Source organism: Nicotiana attenuata, chromosome 5 (genome assembly GCF_001879085.1).
Source record: "Nicotiana attenuata strain UT chromosome 5, NIATTr2, whole genome shotgun sequence".
Taxonomy (NCBI): Eukaryota; Viridiplantae; Streptophyta; class Magnoliopsida; order Solanales; family Solanaceae; genus Nicotiana; species Nicotiana attenuata.
In genome coordinates, this window is record NC_031993.1 from 39,166,316 (window position 1) to 39,183,389 (window position 17,074).

Consider the following 17,074-nt stretch of genomic DNA (forward strand, 5'->3'; position numbering starts at 1 on the left):
CCACATTGGCCTTTCCCGGATGGTACAAAATGGTAATATCATAGCCCTTTAGCAGCTCGAACCATCTCCGCTGCCTCAAATTGAGATCCTTCTGCTTGAACAAGTGATGGAGGCTACGATGATCAATAAATACCTCACAAGACACACCACAGAGATAGTGCCTCCAAATCTTGCAGTTAGTTCCAAATCATGAACGGGGTAGTTTTTCTCATGGGGCTTCAGCTGACGCAAAGCATAAGCAATCACTCTACCCTCCTGCATCAAAACACACCCAATACCGACCCGAAAGCATCACAATATACTGTATAAGAACCAGAAGCTGATGGCAGAACTAACACTGGAGTTGTGGTCAAGGCAATCTTGAGCTTCTGAAAGCTCGCCTCACACTCATCCGACCACCTGAAAGGAGCACCCTTTTGGGTCAATTTGGTGAAGAGCGATGCAATAGAAGAGAAACCCTGAACGAACCGACGGTAATAACCAGCCAAACCAAGAAAGCTCCGAATCTCTGTGGCTGAGGACGGTTTGGGCCAACTCTGAACCGCCTCTATCTTCTTCGGATCTACCTGAATACCCTCACTGGACACCATGTGTCCCAAGAACGCCACTAAACTGAGCCAAAACTCGCACTTGGAGAACTTGGCATAAAGCTTCTCCTCCCTCAGCCGCTGCAATACAACCACTACTGAAAAATTGGTCTATGGTAACGCATGGAAAACCGTTCCAGTCGGTAGATAAACCGTTGCCGTAGAGATATTGGAACGGTTTACAGACCGTCACATCTGCTCGCGTGCCAATAGAGCTATAGGAACGGTTCTTGGAACGGTTTTCATATCCGTTGCTATAGAGACGTCTATCGCAACGATTTTCCTTTCTCTATTGGAACGATTATCCCTTCCAATTGGGACGGTTTAAAGCCGTTACTATAATGTGTATGCAACGGCTCACATCCGTTACCATATTATCTAATGCAACACTTCCGTAAGCTATTGTTACGGTTATTTATGGATATAACAACGGTGTCTTTAAGCTATTGTATCGGTTGTTTTTGTATCACTACGATTTTAAATACCTATTGGAACGGTTTAGAGGGCATTTTGGAACGGTTTACTGGATCTATTGGAACGGTTTACATTCTAATGGAACGCCATTTGTGTCCTATTGCAACAGTTATGGTAGGCTATTGTAACAGTTCATATAAAACAGAAATATAGCTCCTATTGTGTGTGTGTATATATATATATATATATATATATATATATATATATATATATATATATATATATATATATATATATATAGTAACACTAAAATTTTAATAAATCACAAAATAAAATTATTAATAATATAACTCGTCCAATAGACTAGTAATATCCATAAAAGTAAATGTTCTACCCCAAGTGCATAAGTTTAATACATTTCAAGATAGTAAGTTTCAAAATGTTGACAACGAAAGATTCCTAGAACATTCATCTATAGCAATTCAAAATTCATCTTAAGGTCTAGATCTTCATTGCCTTCATCTTATATTTCTTGATCTACTCCACCTACAAAAGAGGATAAATAAAGTCATTACCTTTCATCTAGAATGCCTAGACTAAATAAATTGATCAAAAAAGAAAAAAAATAATGGACATACAAGATGCTAGTCATGAGCCAAGCTCTTCTACAGAAACACATTACCTAGACCCAAATTTGGACATTAAATGTACATGCAAGCTACTAAAAAAGAACAACATATCAAATTAATCCCATTATAGGATTTAAAAGGAAAAAAAGTCAGTTTGCACAATTTTGGTTTTGTGACCACTAGCTAATTCTTGATTTCATATCACAACATATGCCAGATTAAGAAAATTATATAGGCAGGAAAAACTTAAAAGAATTTTACGAAAAGTTTCAGGAACAAAAAGGTCGTGGAACTGCATACATCATTGTTGACGGACTTCATTTGGGGGCAGAGGTGCTCAACTCTATGGTACTAGAGTTTGGATGTGTAAGAGAAGCCTCAATGTCTTTTCCTTCTGAAGAATTTATAAATTTAAGATATTGCTCATTATCATTGGCATCTGAGCTGCCAAATCTTCTGAGATGCCATAATCCAGTTATTTTTTGCCTTCTTTCACTAATTGCAATTGAAATATCATTTGGGAAGAGGTCTCTCAGAACAAAGGCATAGAAGATAGTTGTCACAAGCAGTGCTGTTACTGTTAGTGTAGCAAAAGAGCAAAGTATGACTGCCACAACTAGAATTCCTGCATAAAGCGACCAAAATTTAGCGACCAAAGTTGGTCTGCCAAGAAACGCGACCAAAGTTGGTCGCTAAACTGGTGAAAATAATAAAATAATAATTTTAAATAAATTAGCGACCAACGTTGGTCGCAACTTGGTCAAAAAGTTTGTCAAACTATTGACCGGACTGGTCAGACTTGCTTGGTCAAAGAATTACTCAGATTAGCGACCAATGTTGGTCGCTTCATGGGACCCACTTATTAAATTTTAATAATTATAATATTATTTTTAAAAAATAACAAAATATAAATAAATAAAATTTAAAATTAGCGACCAAAGTTGGTCGCCATATAAAGAGAAAACAGGTTGAGACCAACTTTGGTCGCTAATTTGGGACCTAGCTATAAAATTTTAATAATTATTATTTTGTTTAAAAAAATTATAAAATATAAATAAATATAATTCAACTTTAGCGACCAATGTTCGTCGCTCATAGAGTATTGACCAACTTTGATCGCTAATCTGGGACCCGGTTAATATTTTAAATATAATAAAAAAGATAAGTAAATCTGATTTAAGTTTAGCGTCCAACTTGGGTCGCTAATTTAAAATTATGTATGTTTAGCGATCAAAGTTGGTCGCTATTTAGGTCAACATTGGTCAAAATTGAAAATCACTTTTGTATTTACTAAATAAATAATATAAATGTTAGCCGTTAACACTTTTTTAATACAAGGGATGAATAGTACTACGAAGCGTACGTGTGTGTCTATATATATATTACTTACGCTATACTATGCACTAAGTATAAGTGTATTAGGTAATGTTATATCGAATATAGCTTATATATATATATATATATATATATATATATATATAATGTATATACTTACGTTATACTATGCGCTAAGTATAAATGTATTAGGTAATATTATATCGAATATGGCTTATATATATACTTACGCTGTACTATGCACTAAGTATAAGCGTATTAGGTAATATTATATCGAATATACTATATCTACATGTATATACTATACACTTAGTATATATATAGTATACACTATACACTTAGTGTGTATATATATATATATATACTATACACTTAGTTTAAAATGAATTAAAATCCTAAATTTATTTTTAAATTAAACTTAAAATAANTACTATGCACTTGGTTTATCTTTATAAATATAACTGACAATCTTATTTGTTTTGTTTCTATGACAGATATCGTGGATACATTGTCTATGATACACACAATTAAGTAAGCGCTCCACTTATGATGAGTACATCCGGGCTGTTATTTCCTTGTATCTGTTATCAACCTGTTCCTTTCTCTACGATCTTCAAGACTGGTACCATTTAATAAAATATTTTTTTAATTTCCTTGTATATATATATGTACACACACACACTTAGTTTAAAATGAATTAAAATCCTAAATTTTTTTTAAATAAATCCTTAAAATAATTTTTTTTGCTTTATATATGGCGACCAACTTTGGTCGCCATTTTGGTCAAACGGTCAAAAAATGGCGACCAAGTTTGGTCGCTATGTTGGTCAAATTAGTCAATACCTATTTGCTACCAAGAATAGCGACCAAAGTTGGTCGCTATGTTTTAATCCAGAGTCAAAATCGGGTTGCCCTACCAAAATGTTATTTTCTTACCAAAAAATTTTCCAAACTCTCTCTCCACATATTCCCTTACACAAATCAATCCCCCCACCCCTTGACACTGTCGCCGGAGCTGCTACCGCCGCTACCACTATCGCCGCTACCACTGTTGCCGCTACCAGTGTCGCCGGAGCCGCCGCTACCACTGTCGCCGGAGCTGCTGTCTCCCGCCCCTTTCCACCACTGTTTTAATCCTCCTTTTAATCTACCAAGGTTAGTAATCTACCTTCTTAGCTTTTTAATTTTTAATTTTTGCTATATAATTTTATGTAATTTTTCAGAATTTTTGTTTATTTAGTATTAGGGTTTTTGGTTTGAACTACATTAGATTTATGAAATTAAGGTAGAAATTATGATCTTTTAGTTCTTGTATTAATTTATATTGAGTTAAATTGTGAAAAGAAACATTTCGTACATTAGCAATACCTAAATAAGAGTACTTGTAAATACATTGTCCTAAATAAGAATACATTATATCTAAATTAATTTGTTCTTGCTTTATTTATATAGATGGAACATCGTACTTGGATGTACAACGAAAATCATCCTAATCGGCGGGGATTGCGGAAGGATTTTGTAGAAGGGGTTGATGAATTTATTAGACACGCAATGTCACTTCCGCCATGCATAAATGAAGGAGTAATTAGGTGCCCTTGTATTAGGTGCGACTGTATGAAGTTTGAAAAATCGGAGGAAGTTAAGGTTCATCTTTATAGTAAGGGGTTTATAGCGAATTACTTTGTGTGGACTTGTCATGGAGAGATCGATGGTAGCCATGGGATATTTCATACCATGGTTGTGGGTGAAAGTAGTAGGTCGGTGGAGAATACAAATCGTGATTCTAGAATTCATGATATGGTTGCGGATGCTTTTGGGATGCACTTTGGGTTTGAGTCCAACGAAAATGTTGAACAAACTCCTAATGATGACGCAAAACGTTTTTATGAAGCTTTAGAGGAAGCTAGTCGTCCACTACGTAACGGAAGTTCGCACTCTGAGTTGTCTGTTGCAGTTAGATTTAAGTATGAAATCTGATTGGAATATTTCTCAAGGAGCCATGGACTCCTTCATTGACCTTATGCGTGAACTAGTTGGCCCTGATATCGAATTACCTGGTGATTTCTACAAGGCAAAGAGATTAGTTTCTAAGTTAGGACTTTCGTCATTAAGAATTGATTGTTGTAAAGATGGTTGCATGTTATATTATAAAGATGATGCAGGTTTGGACAGTTGTAAATTTTGCGGAAAGCCTCGTTTCAAGAGGCTTTCCAGTGGGAATATGATCGCTATCAAGTCGATGCATTATTTACCTCTTATACCTAGGTTAAAGAGGTTATATGCGTCGATGAGTTCTACTCCTCATATGAGATGGCACTTTGAAAATAGAAGACCACCTGGTGCTATGTGTCATCCTTCAGATGGAGAAGCTTAGAAGCACTTTGATAGGACATATCCAGATTTTGCTAGTGAACCAAGGAATGTTCGATTAGGTCTGTGTGCGGATGGCTTCACGCCTTTTTCTGTATCTGCCACACCATATTCATGTTGGCCTGTCTTTCTTACACCTTATAATCTACCACCCGAGTTGTGCATGACTAGTCCATACATGTTCTTAAATTGTATTATCCCCAGTCCACGTAATCCGAAAAGTTTGATTGATGAGCTAAAACAATTGTGGTACGATGGTGTTGAAATATATGACATATCAACCAAGCAGAATTTCATTTTGCGTGCTAATTTAATGTGGACAATTAATGATTTTCCTACGTATGGAATGTTGTCTGGGTGGATGACTGCTGGTAAGCTAGCTTGTCCTTACTGCATGGAAAATAGTAAAGCGTTCACTTTGAAATATGGCCGAAAGCAATCATGGTTTGATTGTCATCGTCAATTCTTGCCTCCTGATCATGAGTTTAGAAGGATGAAAAATGCATTCAAAAGGAATAAATTCGAATGTGATTTCCCACCTCTGATACTTTCAGGTGAGGAAATTTGGGAGAGGGTCCAGAACTTCAGTAAAGTTACTGAAGTTCCACCTTATAGATTCCCCGGATACGGTGTTACTCATAATTGGACGAAACAGAGTATATTTTGGGAGTTGCCGTATTTGAAGGATAATCTTCTCCGTCACAACCTTGATGTCATGCATATTGAGAAAAACTATTTTGACAATTTGTTCAACACAGTGATGGATGTTAAAGATAAGACAAAGGATAATGTGAAGGCTAGAATGGACTTACAAGAATATTGCAGGCGGCCTGAATTATACTTGCAGACAGCAAACAATGGTAAGGTGTTCAAGCCCAAAGCAAGTTACACATTCACTTTGGAGGAAATACGGCAGATTTGTGATTGGGTAACGAAGTTGAAGATGCCTGAGGGTTATGCGTCGAATTTTGGGAAAAAAGTTGATATGGAGGTAGGGAAGTTGAGCCATTTGAAAAGTCATGATTGTCATGTTTTCATGGAGACCTTAGTGCCTATTGCATTTTCTGGTTTGCTTGAACGAATCTGGGAACCCATCACAGAGATTAGTTTGTTTTTCAAAGACTTGTGTTCTTCCACATTAAGGGAAGAAAACCTACAACGGATGGATCAAAACATTCGTGTAACTTCTACTAAGATGGAAAAGATATTTCCATCTGGGTTTTTTGATGTGATGGAACACCTTCCAATCCACTTTGTACACGAGGCACGACTTGGAGGGCCTGTTCAATACAGATGGATGTATCCCTTTGAGAGGTAATATTTTAGGTTTGATGTAATTTTCTGTTTTAATTTAAACAAATTTTCTTCGCTAACCTGAAATTATGTAGGACAATTGGCAAATGCAAACAATTTGTTAAGCAGAGGAATAGGATTGAAGGATCTATATGCGAAGCTTATCTTGCGAAGGAAACTGCCCATTTTTGTTCTTATTATTTTGAGAGTAATGTGGCATGTGCTAGGAATAGGCCCAACAGGCACACGGTCGACCTTAGGAATGATCCATTATATCCGCCTATGTCCATATTCAATCAACCAGGCCGATGTTCTAAGGATGTTACAAAGAGAAGTTTGAGTGATATGGAGTACAAGTCAGCTACACTTCACGTGTTGCTAAATTGTCCTGAAGTTGTACCATATCTAAAGTAAGTATTGATTTAGTAGTTATCAAAATCTAAAAATTACTGTGATTACATCTCAATGCAACTACTAGAAATATTTGATGTGTCACAGTCACTTTGTGGGTCAATTTGGCCATGATGCTGTATATACGAGATTTGATACGTGGTACAAACAATTTGTAAGTTTCTCCTTAAAATACTCTAACACTATGTAGGTAAACAATGTTGGAAGTTATGATAACTTATGAATTTATTTAACGATTTGTAGGTAAATGATCCAAATAATGGTGTAAATCAATTTTTGAAAGATGTATCTTGGGGACCTGGGGTTGAGGTCACAACCATGTCTAAGTACGTTGTGAATGGTTATAAGTTTCATACAGAGGATTGCTCTAAAAATAAAAATAGCAAAAACAGTGGGGTGTGGGTTCAAGGTGGTCATGGCAACCAAGATGGAGATATTGATTAGTATGGCGTGCTCAAAGAAATAATAGAACTAGAATATACAGGTTGGCCAAATAAGAAATTGATACTCTTTAGATGCAAGTGGTTTGACCCCACATCCAACAAGAGGTACAAGAGTACACAATCAATACAACATAATTGAGGTTAATCATACGAGGGAGTATGATCGCTATGATCCTTTCATAATTGCACATAATGTTAGGCAAGTGTATTATGCTCCTTATCCATTGCGGCGGAATAAGGCTGATTGGTGGGTTGTAATAAAAACTAAGCCTGTGGGTAGGGTAGAAGTCGAGAATGTGTTAGATGTTGCATATCAAAACGATATCTCTAGTGTTCACCAAATAGTGGACGAAGTTTTAGAAAATGATTTGGAACATCCTGAACACATATTGGAAGAAGTTGATATGGATGAAGTAAGAATTATAGAAAACGAGGAAGAAGAATCAACTGATGAAGCTCAAACTAGTGAGGAAGAAGAATTCTCGGACGAGGAACTATACGTCGATCAGCTTTAAAAAGTTGGTTTCTTTAATAACTCATGTTATAGCTAGTTTCTTTATATGTTTCAATCTAACTTTGTATTATGTCATGCAGATGTCAGGCAAGGGTCGAGGTAACAGTGATCCTACTGGTTCTCGGGGTAGAGAAAAGCCTAGGAAACAAAAGAGGAGAAGGTAAAAGGTACTCTCTTCATAGATGCATGTGCCTACCTGTGCCTGCGCCTCCACCCCAGGGCTATTATGAGCTGCCAGCGCATGTCCAGCCCTACACCTTCGTGTAGACGCCGGGTCTTTCTTCACAGGGTCATAGGACTGTACGACCTACATACAGTCCACCTGTCTCACATCCATATAGATTGCATCCATCAGCAGCTCATGGACACATCGATCCATGTTACATCCACATGGATCATAGCCATCCGTGTCACAGCCACTCGGGTCACAGCTATTTGTGTCTCATCCACTTGCGGCCCATACAGCTATGTCGCACTCACAGGGCTCGCATCCATCTTCATCTGGGACTCCATCTACTGTAGGCCTTCACCTGCGAGATACTAGCTCTGACCCCCCTACAACTTCCACACATGCCTCCGATGTACATGCTTCGGACAATGATGCTGCTCATGACGATAAGGTGCATTATGATGAATATGGCAGGATCATCATAGTCCCTGAGGGTGACGAGCAAGAATTATTTGTTATTTTAACTTTTTTTGTTTAGTACAGTTTTACTAAGATATTAATGTATTTTTTTAATAAAATTGCAGGTTCATCCCTAGTAATGTTACTACAAGGATCATCACCAAAGCCACTAGAAAGCTTTATGATGGTCCTTATGCGACTTGGAGTGAATTCCCATTCGCTCTCAAGGAGGCAATCTTCAATCAATTTAAGGTATAAATATTCTTTTAAGCAGTATAATCATTTATTAGCTTTTAGCTAATATTATATTATAAGCAGTTAATGCACTTAACTTTTGAATAATTATTAGCTAATAAAAGCTAAGTATAATATATCGAATATAGCTTTTATGATATTTCCATCTAAATATATATTTCTTGACTTTTTAAATACAGAGCAAGTGTGTATGGGAACACCGCTATAGCGCGGAAGTGGCTGCAAACTTCCATCTCAAAGCTCGAAAGCGGTTGTCCCATTGTTTCTCCAAAGCTAGGCAGTTGAACCAGAAGCCTGGCTGGATGCTTCAGGATTTATGGAATTATTTGCAAAGGCAATGGCTTACAGTAGAGTTCTTAGAGAAGAGCGAAAAAGGAAAGAAAGCCCGGGCATCTGAGAAGGGAGGATCCTTGCACACTGGAGGTGTGGTCAGCCTAGGGACTATAAAACGAAGAATGGTACGTAATTGCTTAATTTATTTTAATTTTCTTAGCATATGTATTCTGTTTATTAACTAAAATTTATGAGTTTTCAGGAAATAAAGTTGGGGCGTCCGATGAACCAAGATGAGCTCTTCAAGGAGACTCATATTGTGAAGAAGAAGAAAGAGACTGACCAAGAAAGGTGGGTCGAGGGCCGAGCCTCGACTGTACATGTAAGTTCACTTTTCATTAAGAATTTTGATTTACTTTTATATAAATTTGGAAATAGTAATTCACATATTATTTTTCTTATAGGGTCGCTTCACAGCTGAAGTGGAGCAATTCATACGCAGTCAGCCACCTAATGAGTCCGGCGCGCCAATCCAACTATCGGACGAGGACGCTGAGAGAATGTGGACGCAGGCTGCTGGCGGTCCAAAAGGGGGAAAGGTATACAGGCTTCCTAATAAGAAATTCCATCGCTATAAGTGTGGAATGCAAGGAATAGGGACTTCCTCCCAAGCCGAGCAACTTGATGGGGAGAGCCTCTCCTCTATGCGGGAGACTGTGACAAAGCTCACATCCGAGCTAGAAGCCGCCAAAAAGAGAAAGGCTTAGAGATATGCAGTACTCTGGCATGCAAGCTCAGTGCAAGGGCATGCAAGAGCAGATCAAAACTCTCCTAGCTTCTGGCAATTTTCCAATTCCCCGGTCTCGTGAGTCATCGCCAGAGGCTCGCCTTCCCCGTGCTCATTCCTCCCGTCCTCCCCGTGGTCATTCTTCCCATCATCGACAAATAGCCCATTCTAGATACCGTCTTGATGAAGAAAGTTCATCAGACGGTGATGATAATGATGTAGAGAACAATCTTTGAACTTATTAGTTTATGCTAGACAAATACAATTGGTTTTCGAATGGTTCTGTAATAACATTTAACTTATTAGTTTGCTAATTAGCTTAAAGTATAAAGTTCTATTGAACTTTATACTTTGTTCGTTATAATTATTGTTGTTGTTGTTGTTGTTGTTGTTGGCATATTTGCCTATTTAGGAATTCTGGTAAGCTGGCAGGTGGTGTAGCTTCTAAAAGAGGCAGTTCCTGCCAGCAATATACCAAGAAAAGCGACCAACTTTGGTTGCTATTTGGTCGCATTTCTATTAAAAAAACAATTTTCTGTGAAATAGCGACCAAGGTTGGTCGCTATTTAACCCAGATTTTTCAAAAAGCGACCAAGATTGGTCGCTATTTACGAGAAAATTAACAATTTCTGGAAATATGGCGACCAGGGTTGGTCGCTTATTAATAAATAAAAAAATTAATTCATGTATTTAGCGACCAACATTGGTCGCTTATTTAAAAAAATATTTAAAAAATTTATAGTATAGCGACCAACTTTGGTCGCAATTTTCCAGATTTTAAAAATAATATCGTATACAGACCAAAGTTGGTCGCTACTTTATAATTAATAATATATAAAAAAAACGAAATTTACACAAATGAGTTCGCAAAATTTATAATATTAAAATAATATAGCGACCAAAGTTGGTCGCCAGTGTCTTTACCGGAATATTTGGTCCTTTGACTTGAGAGACCAAAGTTGGTCGCTAATTAGCGACCAACTTTGGTCCCTAAGGTAAAGGGACCAGCTTAATATCGACCAGGCACGTTTGGTCGCTTTTTGGCCAATAAGCGACCAACACTGGTCGCTTTTTGTGGTCGTTTTTTTCCGGATTTCTAGTAGTATGCTAGACACTTTGTCGCTGTGTTGGTAACGGCAGTAGAGTACCTGACAGTGGCAATAGCAGCTCCTGTCATGGGGAAAGTATACGCCCACCACGCCAATGAAAACCTGAAGTTAACAAATGAGACAAGCATTTCACATTAAGCCAAAGGTGAAGAGGAATAAGAGAGCTTTTCAGGACAAAGGCAAATTTCTCATACCTGAAAATTAGAAAACTGATCCAAGAAAAAGACAAATTCATTCTGCTTTCTTAGGAAAATGGAACATACAGAAAAGGGACTTGTCAAATAAAGCTGATGCACTATGGTTCTTATTCTACTCAGGGTAGACGATAGATATATAAATCAGAAATAAGACTTACTGTGCCATTCCATTCTGCACGGTATACCTCGCCAAATGACCCTGAAAAGTCACCTCAGTGTTATTATGTTGAGCATTCCATCTTACAGATATTCAGTTTTTCACATTCATTTTAGTCAGAGACAAATAACTAATTTACATGGTAAACTGCAGAAACAAATAATCTGCTTCCAAAAAGTAAGAAAATAAAAGGACTTCAATCCTCATAGGTGAGGGAAGGGGGAAATCTGTAGCAAAGTACTAAAAGTCCCTACTCAAACAATATTACTGAAGGCACTCACCCAAAATTTTGCCCTGTCAATGAAGTTGTGATAGTTAAATGGGAGTGGCCAGTGACAACAAAGTATACTTATAGAATTGTTCATAATACAAAAAAAGGGATACTATGATAACTTTTGGTAATATGATATTGAAAAGGCATTGACATATATAACACCATTCTGTTTCCAGAAATTGGTCCAAATATGAACTGAATTTGGAATGACAGTAGTGTATTAATCATGTTAAGAAAGGTAATGCATTCAGCTCTAATCAATTAGATGAAGGAGATCCAAAGCCCCAAGAGTTGGCTAAGTAACTAATAGCACATACATAAAATAAAAGATCTTATCAACTGCCAATTCACCCTAACCCAACGTACAAGTTACAATTTGCCAAAAGAATAAAAGCAGTTAAACTAACACAGAAGACAGTTTTGACAAGTACCTAACCTAACAAAATCATCTAAATACGTCTATTTTACACCTTATTATTCATATAAATTCACATATGACCTATTAACATAAATACTCTCAATCTAGGAAATTCTAAAATGAATAAGCCTGAAAACACATAAACTAGGACAAAAGAAAATGACTGACTTTTTTGTTTATGAACAAGTTTAACAACATCAATAGAAATGGCTTTTTACAGAGCATAAAAATATGATGTTGCTCTATTATCTGAAAACATACTAAGTAGCTGAGCACACATTACTATGTACACAGTTTTATTTTTATTAAAGGTAATAAAGAATAACAGTAAACCTTGCATCATTTGGTAACTGCATATGAACTGTCAGCTACATAGTTTTAAGAATAACATACAAAACTATTCCGTCTGCCATTTTTCTTCAATCATTTTAAAACAATATAGCTGTTCATATGTCTACTACAGAAAGGCAAAAGGTGTAAGCTTAAATTTGATTTTAAGTATAGCCACAGAGACATTTTCCCAAGGTTGCACTGCCCCTCCATGTACAATCACAGAAAATGAACTTAAAGAACTTAGTCTTACCAATACCAATACGTTCACCCACATGGAGATCTTCCCATGGAATTTCCCACTCTGCCACCCCGCGTAGCATTGGAAGCTGGTCCTTCTGCACCGTGTAAGACTTGGACTGAATGCAAGTAACTATTTCCCTTGCTTTACTAGCTGATTCTTTGTCTTTGTATGTACAATTGTTATCTGAAATATTTCCAAGCTTACGTGGAGGAATTTTGTTGAGGGAGAAGTGGCCAGAGCTTTCCTCATAATAGCTTGGCTACTAACACCAAGACAGATACCAAAGGAAGAAATAGGGAATCGAAGAAGAAATGGCCATTTCTTGTCCTCTGGAAGAATACTTTGCTCAGAAGCCTGTACAGGAAAGAAACATGTGTTACCAACATTACCATCTCGATTCAGAATATTTGTGTTTTCGTACTAAAACGGAAAGAAAGAAAAGACATCTCATGTGTAGAAGTGCATAAATGTGTATCTCAAAAGCATCAGTGCAACAAAATTTAGTATCTTTTAAGCACTATGAACTCAAGTTCCATTTTAGGCATGTAACTTCTTGGCTTTAAAACCAAAAAAGACATAGAGATACATGGATTTGCTCTTACTTTAGATGAAGAAACATACCATGACAAAATAAACTATTTATAGCCGAGGATAAGCTCATCCTTTGCATTGGTTCAACCAAGTGATGAACGTTATATACTAACGGGTGCACAAAATCAATACGGCATGTAACAGACCCTCAAAATGCTTTTTATTTTTTTTCATTTTCTTTAGCAGTGGTTACATAAAAGATCAAAACTGCAAATGCATTGATACATTCATGATCTCACATGCTAGTAATCTTTAAAGATATCTACATCTGAAGCAAATTTCAGCAGACCACTAAAATGGGTGGGTGAAACCAAGGAGAAAAGCTTACCCGTAGAGTGTCCAATTCTGGTCCCTCCAACGCATCAAAGTATCGATGTACAGGGATATTTTCTCTCTCTGCAGTATTCGACTCTTGCTGTGCTTCCAGGTTCTTTCCACACAAATTTGTTAATTGTCTCTCAAGTTTACCAGACCATGTTTTGAAAGAGTTGAACCTTGGATCCCTTTGCTTAATACTCTTGGGATTCATTGATGGAAAGTCTGAATAGCTGGGAAGTTTCCCAATAGCAGGAGCCTCAGGAAATGCAGTATTTCTTGGCGTTGGCTGAGAATAAAACTTGATCTTTTTATTATGTCTAGTACCAGCATTAGTTGATGTAGCAGCAAAATCGGAAGTGTCAATATTGCATAACTGCTAAAATCAAATAATAACAACTTCACAAGAATCAAAGGAAAAGAGATTTGGCAAACACTAATAGAATTGAGAAGCTCAATGTTCTGTAACGACATAATACATAATCTGCTGCAAGAATTGCTGAATATATCACAATTCAAAACACAGGATTAGCTAATCACCAATAAAATAAATAAAAGAAAGATAGCTAGCATACAAAGATAAATGTAAAACGAACAAATAGACTACCTGATCTGCCGCATTTGTTCAAAAGACATCTATTGAGTATATGTTGGAATCATCTGCAAAGTAAGCAATCCCATCAAGACAGAAATTAAACTTAGACATACGACATCTTATTTGATTTCCTAAGCAAAATAAGATGGAGGAGTATCTTACTGGTCATTAGGTGCCAAAGATGAATTGCCCTTCTCACCCCTAATAGTCACATAACAAGCAATCTTCTAATTCCAGAGGATCACACATTAGTTATATAGCGACACAACCATGCAACATAATTCCATACCTTTAAAGAAGACTGGAGACTTGATCACTTATTTGTTCCAACACCTTCATTGAAGACCAAAGATATAGGCATCAGATTAAACAGAACGACACACAGTTATCTGGTGCAGGAAGAAAACGGTATTTATAATTCTAAAGACCTGGTTTCACACTTGAAGACTTGGACAACTGAACTAGAAGAGGACGTTGGAGAAGGGACGGGCCTCAACAACCGAACAAGCATACTTATATCAGAAAAGGTTTCACGATTGAAAGCCCTTACCATTTTCCAGTTAACACGACTTATTAGGACAGCATTGTAACTTATCATTAGCCTGCAACAGCTTCAATGAGAAACTATATCTTTTAGTTTCTGGCTTATGGTTGCTAACCATGAGAAAAATCATTAGCGTAGCAAAGTAAGGGACATGGATGTCTACTTGTAACAAGCAAGCATACTCAGGTTTTTGCTCACCTTTTGACTTTAGTATATAATGAAAAGATATTAAACTGTGCTAAGTAAGGTCACATATATGCTAAGAACTCATAGATATCAAGAATAAAAAGTGAGAAATTATAGTACAACAAAATCCTAATAGAACTCTAACTTAGATTAAAAGCTTCAGTAGAAAAAGCTCACAGCTTTAAAGCTGTAACAAAGACAACTGAATCAAACAGTGACATATCTAACAAAATATAGAATCAAAACCTATCAATTATACCAAAGTAAAGCATAATTTCAATGAAATTCACAATTTCAAGCACAATAAGAAGACATGCACCAGTGTGTTTAATCTCCATTTAATCACACTATGTCGCTCAAATACTCCCAAAAATAAAAATCAACTGAATCGGATAATAACGAACATTAATACTAAAATCTTTATTCAAAAACACAACTATCGAATGTGGTTATCTAAAATTTAAATTAAAAAGAGATTAAAAAAACTTACTGCGATTTATCCCGCAGCTATTAGTTGTAATTTCTTCCTCACTAGTGGAATCTGCAAATTATGGCTTAACTATTGAGAAATTACAAAATGAGGCGGTCGAGCTTAGTCGATAAAAAACCCTAAAATTTTGGGACTATTTGAAAATGTGGAGCTTGGATTAATAGAAGGAGGTGGTTGTTTCGGGTGGAGGAGATAAAGTTTACGGGTGAAGAAAAAAGAAAACCAAATCTCGAAACTAGTCGAAGAGCTGGAACGATTTTGTTGACGACAGGATGGTGGTTGTTGTTGACGGCCGTAGAAGGAGGTGGTTGTTGACGACCGTAGCTGTTACAGAGTCGGAGGTTCTACTGCGGAGGTTGACGGTGGGATGGTGGCAGAGTCGGCGGTTGATGGCTGCCTTTCGATGGTTGTCGTTCTAGGTGAAGTCCCTTTTGAGAGGGATGGCCTTTCGATAGCCTTTAGTTGTTTTTAATTTTATTAGGTATAGAAATTAAATAAGACAAAAAGAAATTTATGTAAAAATAGGGCTTCTAGCGCGAGTTTTACGAAAATTCAGGGGGGGCAAAATTTTCGGAGGGAAATAGCATCTGTTCCCATTGCACTTTTTTCAAGATCCGTGGCAACAGATATATTTATTGGCACGGTTAGCATAAGCGTTGCAAAAAAGAAAACCCTATGGGAACGGTTTCTAACTAATGGCAACGGTTTTGTAGCCAAAGTGTGCTAGTATCACCCATGTAATATTGCAACGGTTAGAACCGTTCCAATAACTGATCTGTAGGAACGGTTTCTGAACCGTTACAAAAACATTCATTCCAATAGGCCCATTTTTTGGTAGTGAACCCTCCAATGCTCGGCGTGCTCCTCCTGCCTAGGAGAGTACACCAAGATATCATCAATGAATACAATAACAAATGAATCGAGATAAGGCCGGAACACGCTGTTCATCAAATGCATGAACACTGCTGGGGCGTTGGTCAGTCCAAAAGACATCATAAGGAACTCATAATGACCATATCGGGTCCTGAAAGCTGTCTTAAGAATATCCGAGTCCCTAATCTTCAGCTGGTGATACCCCTACCGTAGATCAATCTTGGAGAACACCCTCGCTCCCTGAAGCTGGTCAAATAGATCATCAATACGAGGCAAAGGATACTTGTTCTTGATTGTGACTTTGTTCAATTGCTTGTAATCAATGCACATTCTCATAGTCCCATCCTTCTTCTTTATGAATAGAACTGGTGCACCCCAAGGTGACACACTAGGTAAACCCCTTATCAAGGAGTTCCTGAAGCAGCTCGTTCAGTTCCTTTAACTCCGTCGGTGCCATACGATACGGTGGAATAAAAATGGGCTAAGTGCCCGACACCAAATCAATACCGAAGTCAATATCCTTGTCCGGTGGCATGCCCGACAGGTCTGCAGGAAACACATCCGGAAAATCTACACCACCGGGACAAAATCAATGGTAGGAGTCTTTGCATAGACATCCCTCACAAAGGCCAAATAAGAAAGACAACCCTTTCCAACCATCCGCTGGGCCTTCAAGAATGAAATCACTCTACTGGGAATATAATCCAATGAACCTCGCCACTCAATCCGTGGCAACCCCGTCATAGCCAACGTTACCATCTTAGCATGACAGTCCAGAATAGCGTGACACGGAGAAAACCAATCCATGACCA

At 37.3% G+C, this 17,074-nt stretch overlaps 1 pseudogene; it reads right to left on the reverse strand.

Moving 5' to 3' along the window:
- LOC109226357 lies at nucleotides 627-16,592 on the reverse strand (annotated as a pseudogene).